General features: G+C 34.5%; 1 long non-coding RNA gene across 1 annotated transcript; it reads right to left on the reverse strand.

Moving 5' to 3' along the window:
* Positions 1 to 944: 944 nt before the first annotated feature.
* Positions 945 to 5,382, reverse strand: LOC129572242 (uncharacterized). Its single transcript, XR_008688418.1, has 2 exons — positions 5,243 to 5,382; positions 945 to 1,447 (listed from the first exon to the last, which is right to left on the reverse strand). It is a non-coding gene; the product is annotated as an uncharacterized LOC129572242 (long non-coding RNA).
* Positions 5,383 to 7,467: the final 2,085 nt, after the last annotated feature.

Raw genomic sequence — 7,467 nt, forward strand, 5'->3', positions numbered from 1 at the left:
GCGCTCTTATACACAACGCTCAATGTAACACAGTATACTCCTATATACCAATTGCGATGTACACAAGTGAGTTGCTTTGTGTAAAACATTGAATGAATGATTGAGTGGTTGTGAATGACTGGTTGAGTTGGTTGTGAGTGAGTAGCTGCTCGCACACAGCTACTACGATGTGAGCGAGGGTTCGCTCTTGAACATTCATGTATGTGCACAACAGCACACGAGCAATGCATTGCTCATTTAAAAGAGTGATGAAATGCTCTGAGTGAGCATTTTTCGATCACTGCTTTGTCATGCGTCATTCACATTAATGCTTTGACTGAATGTGTTGAACAGTGGTGAGATTGGAAACGCCATACATTTTATATATATTATTTGCTTGGGAATCATATTCATTTATTTTCTTTTATTGTTGATATTCTGGCTCTGCAAAGCCTAGGCTTCATCCACGATTTGTTTTTCAAAGAAATATTTCGAAAAATCGAGAGTTTGCACTGTCAACACTTGTGTGGTTTTTCATATGATTTTGAAGTCATCGAATATTGCCACCCGTTCACACATTCAATGAACTTGCTACACCAAGTGATAGTTTAGTTCATTGCTGACGTTTTCCAATCCGCCATACGTTTTTATATGTGTGTGTACCTCAAAATGTCAAAATTGTCAAGAATGCAACCGTTCTCCTCGTTCTTTCAAACTCGTGTGTATGCACATTGCACAACCAACAATCAAGTAGCAATGCTATCGTGTCTGTACTATATATATGAATGTCCGAGAATGAAAACGCAACTTCTATTCACAACACATATAAGTGAAACAAAAATAAAAAAAATTTATTGAAATGAAACAACAAAATCGAATTTTTTCAAAGTGTAACAACAAAAAAGATTTTTTTAAAGTGTAACATCGGTATGTTGTTACACTTACTACATGTAAGTAGTACTATATGTAGTAAGTGTAACAACATACCGATGTTACACTTTAAAAAAATCTTTTTTGTTGTTACACTTTGAAAAAATTCGATTTTGTTGTTTCATTTCAATAAATTTTTTTATTTTTGTTTCACTTATATGTGTTGTGAATAGAAGTTGCGTTTTCATTCTCGGACATTCATATATATATTGACCGCTCAACGTGTGTTATGTGTATGACCTCTGGAGGCAGGTCGAATATTGTCGTCAGTATGGATTTCATAGGCCCGAAAAAAACATATTTATTGAGTTGATTTGAATTCATATAGGACTATTCCTGATTGTAATTTGTTATTATAAAATTCGGTTGATATCCATCTGGTTTGGTAAATATAGTTGAGTGCATATATTTTTTCTTCATCTTATTAGTCTAATTTTAGAAGGAAAGTAAACGAAAATTTTCTAAAATCTGAGGGGAGTAATTTTCTAAGCGCTCTCAAGGATTGGGTAATACGGACGCTCCGGACCCTCATCAGAACCTATGACGGTAAAAATTTGCTATGTTAGAATGTATAGAAAAGATAGTATTGAAAAAAAATTGAAAGTGTAGAACTGAAATGAATCGTGTAGAAAAGTTCACCTTACGTATGTGAGGCATTTTATTTTTTCCATAAGATTCCCCGTCAAAAATTCTACTAAGATGAGTTGTTTTCTATATGCATTTCCACATTTTCATAGGATCTAGCAGTGTGTTTCTGCCATTCTGTTCACGGGTATGAAACGACAACAACAATAACAAGTTTTTTCATGTAAACATAAGACATGATCTTCTGACAAGACGCTTGTGGTGATAGTTGAAAATTTCAATCACAAGAGTGTATGTACGGACCGTACAGTACGGTCAATTATCAAAAAACCATTCGCGCAGACCGTATAAGTCCTATGCTAGCGTGTCTGTATTGTGTGTATATACAGGGTGACGCAATTGAAGTGATACTAAAACAAAACTCTATAATTTTTATATTTGTTGACTTACATTATTGCTCTAAAGGCAAGAAATGTTGGAAAATTTTGAAAATTGCGGAATCAGCTTCCAGATTTCAATTTCATTTCCACTAGATCGAGTTATGATTCCAGGTCCACGATTTTACGACGAAATGTTTAACCCTAGTCTACAGTCCTTTTCTAAAACCTTATTCTACAGTCCTCGGATCTGGCCAGACCCCATACATTTATACGCATTTGTATGGGAATAAGTGATGCATGCCATCTCATTTTTATCGATAAAAATTAGTTTAAATGCATCTCATATTCCCATACAAATGCATGTAAATGTATAGGGGTCTGGCCAGACCCGAGGACTGTGAAATAAGGTGTATTTTTGGGATATCCTTATTTCGTCCTTTTTTTGAAGGAAAATGATAGTTTTTTATTGCATAGATCGATAGCCAATAAAATTTTAGGATGCTACCGAGAAGCACAAGTTGCTAGCTAAACTAGAAATATGTTGAATTAAGGTTTAAAAACGAAATATGTCTGGCCGAACCCGGGACTGTAGATTAGGGTTAAATTCGCTCTCATTGTGGCTATGCTTCCCACATTGGTATACCCCTGTTTTGGTATTTTTATGGGATAATAGTGCCTTGTAATATATTGCAGGAATGGAAATCTTTGGAACCCCTCTTCTCTAAATTGGACAATGGACAGCAAAGTATGGGCCAAAATGAGCTCCAAAAAGTCGTTTTTCACATTTCACCGAAGCATGGCTTTCTTCCTATATGGGTTAAATTTGGGTACAATGCCTGCTAGCAATGAACGAGTGCGCCGCGGTAGTCACAACTGTAAACAGTATACACGGTGATCGATATAGGAGTTCGTGTGTTATTTTTAGTTCAACTTCTTACTATATACGGTGGTGTCAAGTGTCCGGCTAACCGGCATTGTTTAGGTATTTTGTTGGAAACTTTTGCAACAACTCTGGCCCGATTTATATTTTTGGAGATCCAATCTTTATCCCGACACCAATTATGACGCATTCGGCGTCAATGGTGAGAAAAAGCGATAATTCGGAATTATCACAGTTCCAACCTTCGAAAGAGGTTAACCATGGGTGAATATAGTCAAATAATGACTAAAGTTCTTTTATAATATTCTATAATTTAGAATCTAACCACTTTCTAGGTTTGTATTTACGCTAATTCAGTTAGTTTTTTTTTACAAAATTCCACATTTTTTCCAAACTACCACGTTCGTGCAAACACATCTAAAAAAATGGTTGACTTGAGGGCATGATTCGATCCAGTGAAACTAAAATTGAAATTTGGCACAGGATTCTGAAAGTCTGGTCTTAAAATTTGTCGCCTTTAGAGCAACATTGTAACTTACAATTTGTAAGTAAATAAATGAAAAAATACAGAGTTAGATTACAGTATCACTTCAATTGCGCCACCCTGCATTGATCGCTCAACGTGTGTTGTGTGTATGACCAATAGAGGCAGGTCGAATGTTGTCGTTATTTTGATTCTGTCGATTTTTGATCTTTGATGGCCGCGAACGGTGGAATGGTTTCAAATGAACATATTTCAAAGTGTTCATTTTTATTTGAGAACGAAACCAACTTCATTGTTGACAATTCGAGACGTGACCAATGCATATATGAATGGTTTGTAGCGAAAATGTAATGCAGAAAAAATGTCGATGATGAATGAGCGGAAAAGGGATAGCCATATAGTACACTGTATAGTAAACTATAGTGAACTATATAGCTATCCCGTTTCATTTGACATTTTTCCGCTCAACTTTTCTGTATTACATTTTCGTTCCAAACCATTCATATGCATTTCAAAATGAACACACTGTATTTTCCATGAAATTCAATTTTTAGATTGTATTCAATAATAATTTCTTTAATCGCATGTAGATACATAAAATTTCGAAGATATGCCATTTGACAAAATCTGTAATTATGAAGAAAGTATTGAACGATACTTTTGACAGTTAGACTGACAGAAATACCGATTCGCTTTAATAACAACGGACAATTGAAAGTTATCATTTGTAATGAATCACATCTGGAGAAAGTTCGAACCATTTTATAGTTGTAAATTTCTAAAAATAATCAGTAAAAATAGTCACACATATTCACCACTAAATAGAAATGTCAAGTTAACAGTATCAACAACAGCGAACTCAAATGAACTGTAAAAAAACTGAAATATTTGCCAAAACTATGGAAATCTGATCATATCTTATTAAATGTGCTAAGAAACATTTAAACTGAGTTTCCTGCGAACAACATTTCTTTTACGCTAACAGCAATTCGTACACGAACGAGTCAGTGTGACAGTTGGTGTGAGCGAGACAAAGTTTGACAGCTATCAATTTTAAATCTGACAATGTCATCAAATAACAGCATCCTGATTAATATTTTACTGTGTATGTCTGTTTCTTTCCAAAAAGCGTTACATATATCTATGGGTGCGATTGAGAATAGAGTATGTTTTTCTTTGTTTTATTTTTTTGAAAGGTCGTATTCTAATAGTTCTGTTGGCGTTAAAGTAGAGTATGGGTTGTCGTAGTTTTTTACGGTTTCTGCGGAACTGATGAGAGGTAACGGTTAGGATTCTTCGGCAAAATTATAGTACTTGAGGTCCTCTATAACTCTGCTGAAAACAGTCATCTGTTATCTATCAGTTCAGCAAAAACTGTGGAAAACCGCAAAGACCCACCAAAAATGAACATGCTCGCCTTTAACGTCGAAAGAAACTTACTCTTCTATGACAAAGTCAGTGAAACACTATTCTCAATCTCACTTATAGATGTATTACATAAACAGGGACAATTTGGTTACTACCAAATACAGTTAATATACTTTAGAAGAATACGTTTGCACATGAAAGGGGCTGTTATGAGTGAATTTGATAGCAGAGTAAGTGTTTGTTTTGCAGAGAAATGTCTGAAACATGTATGTGTAAGATCAACTTCATTCTGTATTTTGGAGATCATTTTTGCACTGCTTATTTTGATGAAAATTCTACGAATTCAAAAGTCTAGTTAAATTTCAATTGGCTTTTTATCGAGCTTACGAACAGTTTCCTTTAATAATTTCCACTCCTTCACTTGATTTCAACCAATCATACTTTGGAAATCTACGGTTTATTATTAACTTTGATCGAAAATCATTTGGAAAAAAAGTATAGGCATAAAAACAATTTTAAATCTGGTTAGGAAGACAATTATTTGTATTATCTAGTAACGCTCTTTCGAATATAAGACGGGAAGACGAACACTTCATTTACAAAATCCACAATCTCAATAATCAAATTATTATTTACATAATGCCAATAACTCCACAGCCTGCTCGACCTCCAGCATTCCCGGTTTTTTTAGAGTCTGGGTGGTTCGATCTACCAAAATCATCCACTCCACTATGTATAACAACTGCACGTCCAATTATACTTCTAGGTCCCAACAAATTGATGACTTGATCGGAAAATTTTGTTTCAGCATACCCCTGATCATTTGCGCGGATGTTTCCCAGATCTCCAATGTGCCTTACTTGATCGTTAGGTGCTCCATGATCCAACTGAAAAAATAAAATAAATTGTCAGTAAAGCCTACACTAAATGGAACGCCATGGATTTTGACACTTGACAAACAAACTCCCACTAGTAAAAGTTTGACAGTATCAGGTTAAACACGTTTTCAAATTCCCATAAATAAATTCATAAATAGCTGCAGCTTCTACCATCTTCAGCTGGACAAAGAAACAATTGAAATCCGTATCAAATAATAATCTGACAATTGTTTAAATGTATTTTTCGACGCACAGTGCTGTCCAGAATTCTTCTCAGCGTGGCTACAAATATAGATTCTGACGTAGTCTGATCTCGTTGATCTTGACCCCTGCTGACGTTTTTTTACCCCCACCCCCAACGAAATTTGGACCCATCGACATTTTTCGACTTACTCGACGATTTTTTTAGCTCTTCAATTTTGTTCCGAACGCAAAATTGTACACTAGATAGAATTGATTTTTTGACCCATCTAAAGGTGTCAAACGGACGGACAACGGACAAACATTTGCTGTCCGTCCATCCTTTTAAAAATTTAGGACGGACAAAAAATTTTGTTCGTCCGTTTGAAAATACGTTTGCAATATGAACTATGAAATTTGTCATAAAATTTAAATGGCCGCTTTAGTAGCGTTCATATGCCGCTTGAATCGCTACCATCGCCGCAAACAAATCCGTTATGAATCTGACTTTTTTAAATAAACATATAGTAACATCTTCGAATAAAAAAAAGGTGAAATAAAATTGTAAATTCAATTTCTCAACACACAGTTTATAAAAAAATTATTTGCATCAATAAAACTTAGAAAAACAACAATTATTCTACTGCAAATGATTCCCATTTGAAGTTTGAAACTTCGAAACTAACAGCGACATCTAACGAAAATCCGTTACAACACCCATTCGCCATATTGACAACTGACAAGTGTGTAGTGTGTTGTTGTTTCGAATTTCAAGTGGGAATCGTTTGCAGTGAAATAATTGTAGTTTTCCTAAGTTTTATTGGTGGAAATAAAATATTTTTTTATAAACTGTGTGTTGAGAAATTGAATTTACAACTTTTTTCTACATTTTTTTATTATAAAATATTTTTGGATTGTTTTGTATTGAAAAAAGTCAGATTCATAAAGGTTTTGTTTGAAGCGCTGAAAGCACTGAGAACTTGTTTTTTTGGTTTAATATCAACCGACTAAAACGATACCTTGCGGATATGCTAGCCCTTTAATTTTTATGACAAAATTTGCAATGGTCTTTGCAGGACGGACAAAGTTGAAACATCCAATAAGCTATTATAACTTAGTTTTCGACGAGGAATTCATTTGATTGCAAAGGTTATCATGAGGTTAAATGAACAAGTACATTTTCATTGCTCCTTTTCATTGCATTATTAAATTAAATTTAAATATTTTTTGTGTTTTTCTCGATAAGTTTTCTGAAATTTCTTGATTGAAATAGAAAAATTGGATGAAAATTTCTAAGAAAACATTGAAGTTCAGTGAATTTTTTTGAAAAGAAAGTCACAATCAATCGTGAAAAAAACACAAACATACAACTATACATTCACCGCTCTGTTTTGTTGATGCTTTTTTTTTCCTTCTGAGTTGAAATCATGTCTGCCGAAATACATAACTGTGATGCCAGTAAATGCACGGGATCGGATTTTGATGGTGAATATCTGCAATGTTTTTCTTGCCATGAGAAGTGTTACATTCAATGCCTCAGTAAATGTGAAGCCACAAAGAGACTATCCACTAAATTCAACCTGTACGATGATCGCGGACAACCGGTAGCCGAAAATTCTAAGCACATTATACAACGATTGAAAATATACTTCTCCATATCATCAGCGATAAAAGTTACATGCGCAACGTGCAGGAATTATTTTGTTGAGATGAAAAAACAGAATGGCACCTTGAAAACGGAGATCAGAAACAAAACAGATGAAATATCACGCCTATCCGCTGAATTGAATAGCCTCAATGGTC

The sequence above is a fragment of the Sitodiplosis mosellana genome, unplaced genomic scaffold (assembly GCF_009176505.1).
Source record: "Sitodiplosis mosellana isolate CC-2019 unplaced genomic scaffold, AAFC_SMos_1.0 Smas_scaffold_4544, whole genome shotgun sequence".
NCBI lineage: Eukaryota > Metazoa > Arthropoda > Insecta > Diptera > Cecidomyiidae > Sitodiplosis > Sitodiplosis mosellana.